Here is a 12,933-nt window from a genome sequence, read left to right as displayed (position 1 = left end):
TATTATATGTAATGCAACTATTTTAAGTCTGGAAAGTCTACTTTTTGCTATAGATATTGTTTCAAAGGAACAGTTTGAATGATCACCTTAAGGCAACATAATGTGAATAAACAAGAAGCTTCCTTTTAATAGGTACTGTACACTATACCGTATACCTGCAGCTGACAAAACTAGAGCACTATGGATACAGAGAAGAGAATGCCATTTTATTCACAATACCATGGTGACGTTAATTCACTAGGAAAGGCAATGAAAGGTTAAGCTGAGCCTAGATTAGACTGGACTAGGTTTGGCTGAGGCCCATCCACTGCTACCTTTCACTTAAGGTTACAATAAAAGACACTTAAGTACCTGTCCCTAGCTAAAATCAAGGCAGGAGCAGGCTGCTCATAAAATCAAATGATTGCTATTAGACAGGGATTGCCAGGTTTCTTGAGGGATATCACTAAGTAGTAAGAATTCTTTGTGTGGCCTCAAGAAAACCCAAAAGCTCTGGCCTTTATATATTAATTGTAGGTACTATGAACACCATCTCTAAATGTTAGACGACTCCTGCATTCAGAAAAATAAATGTGTGTTCTTTGTAAGTAAACAAAAGTGCATCTAAGCATCACCCAATTCTAACCAGAAGCAATGTACAAGTCTAGATAATAGCTATATTTTGAAAAACAGACCAGTGCATGTGGACTTTTTTTCATAACAAGGTTTAAGCTGTCCTGTTATCAACAAGCGTCTGCCTAGCCCTCTCAGTTTTCACAGGGAAATTTTAACAAAACAGCTGTAGATTTTGGAATTTTATTTCTCTTGGTACTGCAATTTCACCCTTTAAATACAGGTCTGCCCTTTTTCCAAACCAATACTGATACCACACTCCTTCTAAGCAACCAAGCTCATATATACTAGTTCACTTTTGCTAGACATAACGATGTTTGAAGAAATTCTGTTGTCACATCCCCAAAGAATATAAAGGAAACACAGATTACACCAAGCAACAGATGCTTTCATCAAAACATAAGAACATTCAAGACAAATGTAGCACACAGCCTGAGAAACCAAACATGACTGATTTTCATTAATAGACTGACAGTTTAAATCAATTTTTAGAAGTGCAGTATGTAGACATTACTTGTCTTGCCTGATTCATCATTTTTCTGACGTGTCCTGTTTGAACAACGCATAAAACGATAACATAAAATTTCATAAAACAATGTTTTCTGAAATATCAACCAAAGATATTATATAACTGTCTGAACAGCGCTGCATCATGTCCCTAGAGAACAGTAGGAAAGTTGAAAACTATGATTTCCAATTTTCAGTTTAACTTGTTTTGTAGATAAAATCCCAGCCAGAGATTCAGTCCCTTGGAGCCCATACAAAAGATTTTTAAAACAAGAAAAATCATACAAAGTTTATAACTATTGAGAATGTTGGTTTACTTTTTCAATAGGAGGAATTCTATTAGACAAAACAATGATGTTATGACTTCATGAGAGTGTTCAAATCCTACCTTTGGACATCTCAAGATCTGATGCTGAATTTTTCAAGTGATCTTTTGTTTTGCATCAGATCAAAACTACAGAGAGAATATCCTGAGGTTTGGGTTAATTAGTCTGGTATCTTAGACTTGAAGCCATTTCTGGTATTTGGACAGTAATAGATCTGTGCATCTCAGTGAATACCTGGGAATCATCACTATAATGAACCACTTCATATAGCTCACAATAGTTGAATGAAGTCAGATTGATTATTTCAGCATCTGCTAATATTCATGCTTTAAAGCTTTTACAGCGAGTATATTTTGTGATGGAACAGCAGTAACACCCATGTGAAACACTAAGGGAACACAGCCAGCACAGATTACGCCAACTGCAGGTAGAAAAGCAAATGGCAAAGATTCAAATTATTGCTACTTGATACCTGACTTTAAAGTGAAAAAGCAAATACTTCTCATCAAGGAAAATTTCAGCATATATCCATCCACGTATACAGCTCAATGCAAGTGCTAAGAGCCCAAATGGAAACAAAGACATTAATGATGGAGCAGCATGAGCAATAATTTAACCACTTTCCATTCAGGCCCGGTCTACTGAACTTCACATCACACCCAGAAATCTGGAAATATGACTTAGTCATTATTTCTGTGTGAATCTTCCACCTCATCTTGTTCAAAAGGGAAAAAAAAAAAAAAAAAAAATCTCCCAACTCCCATAGTCACGCCTAGCAGAAGCTAAGGAAGCCAGCCACTGAAAATTCTTACTATGGTCTTCTTTCATTACAGCACTTGGATGACATTACTTAAATGCCAGCATTTGAAAGTCAGTATGTTTTAAAAGAGTATTTCATTCTCTGAAATACTTTGCATTGTAATATTTTCTGTGGTATGGAACTCTGACAGTGTTGAAATCATTCCCACTTCCTCTGTAAGTCATATCAGACTCACATCAGTAAGCTCACTAATCAAAGGTTGGGTGGGAAGTAGAAAAGGTGACTTATTCCAGAGGCATTAAAAATTTTAAAACAGCAATAAGTGAAAATAATGCAGCTTGAAAACAGAAAGGCAAAAATGCAGACACAGAAGTGAAAATTCATACAAGCCTAGAATAATTAATCTAGTTTTAAGGGACGATGACAAGGGAAAAAATGTTGATATTTGGGCATGACTATGTTCCAAGATCTTTGTTTTAGGAAAGAGGAATGCTGAAGGCATAAGACTCCTCCCAAAGGCAGAGGGTAAAACTATTACACTACTCAAAGACAATTGCTCCTACCAGCAGTTGGATTGACTGTCTCTCCAAAGAGTTTCAAAAATTTCTCTTCAACTAAAGCACAAGAGATGTACATAAGTGTGGATAAAACATACACAGTTATTCTGATATATAACAACCCAGTAATATTTATGGGAGTGTGAATGATTCTACAGATAATACATGCATCACTGTAAGGACAGAAAAATTGCAGGTTTTTATTCAAAGAACTCCTGCTTTTCCCTTCATGCTATCTTTCCTACTTTATACTACCCTCGTAGAACTTATTCCAAGATTTCTGACCTTTCTTTGCCGTCTTGGTCCCTTTCTACTTCAACTGTCATTTGTTCCTCTTAAGGAACACAGATGACTTCTATTAATACTGTAGTGTATTTGATGCCTGAAAGACAATTGGTAGAGCAGAAAACACAAATACATTGTGCTCAGTTCAGAACACAATAGTTTAACTAACAGAATTCAAGATTTACCACCGCATGTGGTATATCTGTATCAAATTACTGGTACTAAATTGAAGTCAGATTTTCCAGTAATAATAATAATCAGCATTTCTTAGGTAACGCCAAGATCTCAGTTGTCCCAGGAAGTGGAAGGTGCTTATATACCTCCCACAATTAGGTTGCTTGGGGGTTTTTTTGTTTTGTATTTCTTTCTAAACAGCATGCTTAATTCTCTTCCTGCAGTGAGGAACTGTGGCCTCATTTCCATGATGAGTATACATGGCAGCAATGCCAACTTAATAAATGCTCATTTTCAACTCTTTCAATAATAGGCTACTGCAAGCTGTGAATTAATGTAACTACCTTTAATCAACTACACTTGTGACCAAGTACACTTAATACAAAAATAAACATTTCTAAAACTAAATCATAGCATTACCTCTCCTAGAAATCCTGTCCTCCTTTTACAAGAAAAGTGGAAAGCATATGAAGAAAGTTCTGTTTAATCTTATTCAGTTTAGAACCATTCTACCAGATGTTTTAATATGCTCCTGTATGAACCACCAAAACAAGAATGAGGGAAGTAATTAATAACTGAATTTCCAGGCAATGACAGAATAAATATTTTTTCTAGCAGTACATTTCTGTGAAACCGAACAAAATCTACATTAGCATTTTCAGCCAGCATATTGTTTTATAAAAGAAACCAGGTTATCCATTTTTAATGCAAATATATATCAGCAATAAGATTAACTGCTTACCATCCAGTAATTGAAACTGGAAACAGTATTTGTTCACCCTATACAGAAATCGCTTATGGGAAAGAACTTACCTAAAAATTTCTTCTCTACAAGGCATTATTGCATCAAGTTAGTTTTCACAGAACCAGACACTGACAACCTGTGTAAGTGGGGAAAAAAAAAAAAAGCAGCCCTTAGTAAATTTACTGAGTAATGGAATATAGCACCATTCTTCTGTTTCAGAATTTCAGGCAATGAAATATATCCTTAAAAGCACTTCAGATATTAGGAACTATAAATTCAACTGACCTGTGGTGTTTGGACATGTAATCATCATTTTAATACTATTAAACTGATGTTTTACCCTTGCTAAAATTTATTAGAAAGTAATTATTTGGCAACAGATAACTTTAAAGAGTACTGGAAACAATTCTGTAGAACCTCACATGCAGTCAAATTCAAAAAGTAAAAAACAGTTACACATGTGAGCACAGAACTTGCCCAAGTTCCAGAACTTGTAGAAGCCGAAAGTATAATAAAGCAGTTTAAAAAAAATTGGCTAATTTGTAAAGAATAGTTCTATCCAGGGTTTAATCAAAATGGTGATCTAGATGCAACTTCTGATTATGCCCCTTAAGTCCATAAAATAACACTCCCTTCCAAGAAAGGAATGATTATATTAATGCTTTGTTTCTTGTACTTTTTCTAAACATTTGTATACAAGTATAATAAAACACTAAAGGATTGCTATGGCAATATTGCCATGCTTTGTAAGGACACTGTACATTAGGGAAATCACACAACTTTCAGTGCATCTCCAAAAATAGTAATAATAAACTTTAATCACAAGTAGCATTTAGAGTGTAATTGTTTCCTTATTTTAAAAAAAATGGAACAAAATATTCTGCATTCCATTTAATGAGATAATTAAGGCAATTACTTTTAAGCAGAAGCTACAACCCCCTTGCTGTCCAAAGCTGTTTCTCTGACAAAGACTTCAAAAATAATATATAAGTACTATTGGAGAGGCTACCTTTCCCAAGTATGCAATGAAAATGTGGTAACAAGACTCACTATTAATATTACAGTTTAAATAAATACATTCACCAATTAGACAAGTGTCCAAAATAAAACCCCAGATCAAAATGTTTCTCCTACAGAAACCATCTATAGACCTGGTCAGACAATGCTACAAAAATACATTTACCGAGTTGAAGGTAACCCATGAGAAGTACTGATTTTCACAAAACTCTTCCTGGGACAGTTTTAGAACAAGAGAAAAGGGAAAAAGACACACAGACAGAATTTTGGGCAATAAACATCTGGAATAGAGGAGCCCAAGATTTGTGGTTATTTTTTCTGAGCTGCAATTTTTAATTTAATATTCTCCTATAAGAAAGTTGAATTTTTTTTTTACGTGTTCCTTTTAAATGTCACAATTTGCCACAAAATTGAGTTGTTATTCACCTACTCAACATGCTTCCGTCAGTTCTGCTTGCTTTCCCTCACTCAAAATATTGAGCTATTAGAAGGGAAAAGGGAAGGAATGAAGAAAATGGGGAAAAGACCCATTCAGACTCTCAGGTACTGTCCAGTGAGTAGCTAAAGCTAGTCCAACAGCTCACTGCTACCACAAGGAGCAATTATGCTTTTCTCCCCTCCCAGCTTTCCCCCATGCACTGACCTTGTTCTTTAGTGAGCCAATTCATCACCAGCACCACACGCACAAAAAAAACCCCAAAACAAACAAACAAAACCAAAAAGCAAAGGAAAAAAAAAAAAAACCAAAACAAAACAAAAAAGAAAGTTAAGGAAAAACTCTCTGTCAGTTTAGCATGTGGAATCAAGCAACAAAGGAATTAGACAAGTACTAAGGCTGACCAAAGGAAGCAGTGGAAGAAGCCAGATGGGAACAGGACTGCCTCCCCTTCAGCAATGGAGAGCTGTTAAGCCCAAAACAGCTCATCTCACAAAACTGTTGCTTACTAATTAAGTACTTCTTCAGACAGTTGAAAGAAAATAACAAAAAGATAACTTATGGTTCACATCCCTGCCCCTTATGGGAGTGAAAGATCAGAAGCTTCATAGGCTATTTATGTAAAAGCAAAATGAACAGAAAGGGGAAGGTGATAAAGAATAATTATAAGGACCAGCCTTTAGCAATCCAAATGAAGTTTAACTGATGTTCATAATTGTATTATATTATTTTTCTCATATTCTTTCTATATTGTGTCAACCATCTCCCTCTTTACAATTCTGTTTAACTTTGCTGAACAGTTTTTAATATTTTATATATATTCTAATAACTATTTGTGCATTGGAGGTCTTTGTATAAGTATCATTTGACAAAAGATAGAATGAGAATAATTTGTAGTAGCTTTTAGATTTTCTTTAAACTTTTAGTCTCATTATTAATGGTCAATATTGCTACATATAATATGTAACGTTCTTCAGATTTTCAGCCAGTTTTAAGGGAACGCTGCTCATGGTTATTCTTCAAGAGGATCATCCTCAGATAAAGAACTTCTGTTTACACTGCTACTTCTGAAGCTACCAACATCTGATTAAAAAAAAAAAAAAATACAAGACAGACTTAAACAATCAACTTAAAACTTGGACGAAACTTTTTTATATTAAATGAATAAGTCAAGAGACAAAACAGCTGTCCCAAGGTCAGCAATGATCAGCAGCAAACATGAGACTAGTGAGTGAGAAGTCAGTGTTGCAACGTACAATTATTATTAAATGCCTACATTACAAAGCATCCAGAAGGCTCAAGTATGCTGTTTCCACAGTCCTAGTCCAGAAGTACAACATGCGATTCTTTGTCTCAAATTGTTTAAGACTTAGCCAGCACAATAGACACAATTTTACCCCAATCAAATCAGAGTTCACAAAAAAAAATTGAAAGAGACCAGAATATACCATTGTGCATTACCATACCTTACATAATTTAGCCACCTGAAGACAGCAGAAAAATCGCTTATGATCTAGCTCTCATGGTATGTACAAATACAAGAAATCCTGAAAAGCTTGAATAAAGGTATACAAACAGGACACTGCAACAATAAGTAACAAGAGATGATAGCATGGGGTATCTACTCGGGAACTCTAATATAGTTGCAGACACCCATACCAACTAACAGCTCTTTATTGAGACCTGGGATAACAAGAAAGTAAAATATAAAACCTTACAGGTAACTGAGACAGTTCCCAAACAAGAAAGTCCATATTCATAAAGAATAATTCCAACATACACATTGCTATGTACCATTGATATGTCAGCAGTGCTGTGAAGAAGGTCTTGCCAGAGAACAGCAAGGACCAGCAGCTCTATAAGGGATAGGAAACCAGTAGCCAAACTTGATTACAAGGCTGGCAAGGCACAGCCTCACAAGCCCAAGCCCAAGCCCAAGCCCACAATACCCAAGCAACATAAGCCCAGGAACAATAGTCAGCAATCCAGGCCATCAGACAAACCCATGGCAACAAGACAGGTCCATGGGCAAGCTAGGAAGCCAACCCAGACAACAAAGTTCATAGCTACACCACAGCTAGCTGTGGGGACAGACACACCTACCACACAGCTCAGGCCATCACAGGGTGAAGGCGCATGCCTGGGCTTCAGCAGAGCTCCAGGGCTTGTGGGCAGAGGTGGGGGGGACCCAGATGAGACTGGTCAGGGTAATTGAGGCCTGTCAGGGCTCTCTGAGTCCTGACAAGTTTTAGGAAGAAAACAAAGGAAACAAAAGAAAACAAACACAAACCCACCAAAGTCTTTCTAATGTAATTAACTACTGACCTTCCCTTCCTAAAAGCAGATTGTTTCCCATGCTAACACAACTGGATTCATTGCTAATGCACTTACCTAATTCTACTGCCTCCAAAGAAAATGCATTTCAAATTTCATAGAAATACTTCAAATAAGGACAAAAGATTGTTTTCTTTACAGCATTGAACCCAAATATAAAGATCGATTATCAGGAGCCAAAGGTATACTGACTAGTGGATTAAGCAAAGCAAGCACCTGAAAAAATGACAACCTGAGTGCAGGTGATGCTAGAGTAATACAGGTGTTTCACATACAACTCATTCTTAATTACTGTAATTACCTTCTAATTCAGTACTAAGTCTTTGTGCTACCTCCATATTACAAATATTTGTTTGCAGATCAATGTATTTTACTGATCTCCTATAAATAAAAATTGTAAATCACATGATCTTATCTGAAGTTTTCAAGTTAAGACTCTATATATACAGTCCTGCTCTAAAAAACAGTCTAAATGAGAGTCTGACATTAGCACCGTGTGAATGTGTGAAGAAGTGATACAGTTGTTCTGAAGAAAGCAATATGACATATCATAAAACCTGAAAATGGAAAAAAAGAAAATATATCTATCTGAACCAGAGGAAAGAAGAGAGAGAAAAAAGTACAATACATAGCTGTTGCATGGAGGAAGGGAAGTCTGAAAAAAAGTGTTAAACATTTTTCAAGCTAAGTCCTGGGTGGGAAAACAGATCTACTGAACAGCTAGCTTCATATTTAACTTTTGCTCCTGCTCAACCAGTTCTTCAAAGCAGGCATGGCAAGGATTCCTAGATGGCTTGGGGAGAATCCTTAGATGGTTCTGGGTAGATTTCTGGGATGTAGGAATGCTCCTACAAAGCACAGAGAGAATTCCTAGAAATTCTTCCTCTAGAAAGACTTTCTAGAAACCACAGAGGGTATTCATAGAAAGCACAGAGGGGGTTCCTGGATGCACCTGGAAAATTCCTAGAAAGCATGGTGAACATGCCAGATCAGCAGGAAAATTCCTAGGACATACTCAGGAAATCCCTAGAAAGCAGAAGAGAAAATAGAACTTTCCTAGAAAGCATTGGCAGAAATCCCTACAACGCAAGGAAGAAGAACTTCCAGAAAGCACCAGGAAAATTCCTATCAAGCCTAACGAGAATTCTTGAAACTTCTTTAAAAGCACAGGGAAATTCCTAGAAACCACAGTGGGAATTCCTTTAAAGCATTTGGGAAAACCCCTAGAAAGCACTGGGAAAATCCCTAGAAAGCTGCAAGACCATTCTATATAACCTATACATTAATCTGTATAACTGCTATGTGGGATTTTCTAAGAGGGAAAATGTGAATACAAACCACGTACCTAATATTTTGCATGCCTGAAACCAATTATTTTTATAGAATTCCTTGCATAATTTAAGAAACAAGCATGTGATGCTTTAAGAATATGCCTTTGAAAAGAAAAAAGTGAGAACAGTGCTCAGAAAGAGACAGAATAAGCACGCATGACACTTTCTCTCTCATACACTCCCAGTTTCCAATGATTTCAGCTTGCAGAAGTTTCTGACACCAGCAGGAGTGTGGCTCTTCAGCAGTCCTCTATGAGCTCTCTTCTCACGCAGACGTCCTCAATGCTGAGAACTCTCATGAACTGCATCCTTGTCTAAGTACTTCTCCAGTCTCCCCTTGCACCCACACGCAATTTTGCATCCACAGCACCCTTCAGTGAAGCTCTACAGATCTACTACCCACCGTGTGATGGATTACCTCTTTTTCTTTGTGTTGAACACAGGTCTGAGTAGCATCAGTTGTTCTGGCATTGGAAGAAACCTTAAAACAGGCATTTCCTATCCAAAGTACGATTTTGCAAATCTCTTCCATAGCCACCTCAAAATTTTCTTTCTGTGTTGAGGAGACACAGCCTACTTTGAGTAATTCCTTGCACTGAAGCCATTCCATACTATTGATCATTCTTGGTGCTGTCTCTGAACCTTTCCCAGTTCTAACACAGATTTTTGGGGAGAGATCAGTAGTACACACAATATCTAATGTACAGGTGAAGCACAAACTTAAACAGTGGGACTGAGATGGTTTTTGTTCTGTTCTCTGTTCCTTTTTTAGTTAATACTAACATTTTATTTGCTTTTTGCACATCAAGCACTGAGCTGACATTTTCATGGAATCATCTATCCCGATGCTATAAAGTGACCCTTCCCTTTGAGCATCAGTTCACATTTGTGTATACTGAATTTCATCCACCATTTTACTGCTAAGTCCCTCAGTCTTGTACGGTCCTTCTGTAATTCTCCACAGTCTGCTCTCATTCCTATATTGAATACCACACAAGGATCTCACTATTCCATATCCAAGATAAGATCTAGTGAACCACTGGATTATAGATTATGCTGAAACAGATAACCAAGCATCTCTAAGGTGCTAAAGACAAATATGGACAAACTGGTAAATGTGTCTTGTTAAATTATCTGCTGCTGTCCATGTTTCCCCTCTTGGAAAGGCTACCACCCCAAAGAAGTGTCAAGAGAATGTAATGTACAGTTGGGCCTCAAGTCACTCCCAAGAAAATGTAGTGTCTTAGCATGAAATCATTTCCTTGGCAACTTAAGCTAAGACATCTGAGTTTCCACTAGAAGACTTCAGGTGCAAGCACACATTTTCTTCTGATGCATCTGCAGTGATGAAAATAACCTCCAGCACAGATGCAGCATGAATGTTATCTAAGGTGCAGTAACTTCACCATAGCTCTCTGGCAGCAGGCAGAGATTTTCTGCACTCTTCTTTGAGAAATGCAGGGCCTAACTTCACATGCCTTGCACATCCAAAATTCCTGCTAACTGCAATGGGAACTTTTTCCGTATAAAGATACAAGACTGGATGTTCACTAGAAAATTAAGTAAACACATTGAGGGTGGCCCTCCCATAAAGACATGCAGACATACAAAAGCTCTTTCCACTCCTTTTCTAAGCACGTCTTCACAGTTTAGCTATGAAGTTTTGTTATAACAGAGCCTGGTGTTTGAAACGTGCAGCATCTAGCGTAAGTATAATACAGTATTTATACTTAGTCACAGAACCTCCACAAATACTAAAACCCTGCCCTAAAGTATATACATGCCATCTACTCACTTTGAGCTATCCTTATTTGATTAATAGACAATCACAGCATACTTTCAAATCCATTTACCATTAAAAAAGGCTATGTTAAAGACACTGTTAATTTGACAGTTTTAAATAAAAATTTCAGTTCTGATACTAGATATAGTCAAACTTACCAAAAATAAAATCAGCTTAATATCTTCTTTACTTTGTATGCAGGGAATTATTGTAACAAGACACAGTTATTTTTATTTTGTGAGTTATAATAATTGGGAATTTTGAACACTATTTTATTCTACCAAAAACCAATACATATATACCAAAGAAAAACAGAAATATTATTCTTTCTTTTTAGAATATTATTAGAGTATTGTACATTCTCCTTAAAAAGAAGATGATCTGGCCCACTAAATATGAAAGCAAAGAATAAAGGAACATTCTTCCCCAGAAATAAATAGCAACAAACCCAATATGAAAAAGCTGAAACTGTAATGAAGCTGAAAATTATCTGAAAACTCACTCTGCTGGGTTTTCAGTTTCATATTAGAAACAGAGTGGAGACAATGCTGGACAATATCTGATTTCTCCAAGAACTGATGACTACTCCCTTCAAATTATCAGATCTGAAAGGAGAAACACAGCCATTCTTGAAGATCAGCTGCCATCTAGTGAATGGTAAGAAAACTGTTTAAAACATTATTTTTATTTTTTTGACAGTTTAAACTAGATTCTTGGTGGAATACCTTTTTGGCATTTTGTCACTGTTAATTTTGGGGTCTGTAAATTATCCAGGAGCATGGCTATTAAAAGGTATGCATTCCAAAGCAGAGCAGTGTCACTCAGCAATGTATATTAAAATATATAAATAAGGTCTTGATCCCACAGTTTGTTCCAAAAAAGCCAAACCTGCACACTTTCAAAAAGTCATATTAGTGTTTTCTGGGCTCCACTTCATTATATTGAAAAGAACTGAACTATCAGTGTCTCAAGGTAAAATATTCAGTATTAAAACAATATACTAGAGTTAAAAATTGAAGAAGTTTAAACTAAAATTCACTGACTGAGATGTGCACATCAAGCAACAACATCACAGTTTTTATGTTGGACACCAGGCGTGTTACTGTTATACGTATGTTTTACACTTAGTAACCAATTCATAGATAACTAGAATAAACCCAAAAATATTAGCAGTGTGCATCAACACTGTCAAATTAACTATTCTTATGTAAGGCTAATGTGTTTCATGAATTAGTACTTCATTCCTGTTTCACATTTTTGTGAAACAAGAAGTATTTCATTCATATTTCAGAAATTATTACTGGTAGCTACCTGCCAAGCAGGCTGGTGTCTTTGTCTTATTTTTCCCCTAAACCACCACCTGCCTTTTGACAGTCAGTGTGATGACCCAAGCTAGGACTGCCACCAAAAGAGGTCACAGCCCTCCCTCCTCTTCCAGCTGCCCATTTCAAGCCATTCTTTGCACTGACACAAGCATTTGCATGGCAGTGCAATGCACAGAGTCAAGATTTATTGCCAGTTAACTAACTCACCAAGGAAAAAAAAAATAGTACTACATCAAACAAGCTCATCATCTTTGCCATACTGATGCTTTTCTTATTAAAAGGAAGGACAGGAATTATATAATGAAGCTGATAAAGGGTGGAACCCCCTCTTTTACTGTCCAGACTGATCATGGAACTATGATAAACAGAAGGCAGGAAGGAAAAGAGACTGTTGCTGGGCTACTTATCCAATTATATTTATGAAAATCTGTATCAAAGTAAATTTTAAATTGGAAAAATAGATGGATTACTGCAAAGCACCTCTTCCATGCATTTGCCATTAAAAAATCAGCAAGAAAACCTAAACTTGTCCTCACTAAAGCCAACAGAAGCTCAGATCAATAATTCTAACAGCTAGTACTTGGAATTCTTTGTCACTGAAGATTAGATTTGCAGGTGTTTGCCTTCTCATAAGAAATCAGATTTTCCAGATGTTATAGTAAGTCTTACAAAGAATGACTATATATGAATATAAACCACAGAGCTTGTTTCAAATAGGCACTTTTCCATACTTTTCTTTCC

This window comes from Pelecanus crispus, chromosome 7, assembly GCF_030463565.1.
Source record: "Pelecanus crispus isolate bPelCri1 chromosome 7, bPelCri1.pri, whole genome shotgun sequence".
Lineage (NCBI taxonomy): Eukaryota > Metazoa > Chordata > Aves > Pelecaniformes > Pelecanidae > Pelecanus > Pelecanus crispus.
The sequence above is the reverse complement of the archived record's forward strand: the minus strand, read 5'-3'. Positions refer to the sequence as shown.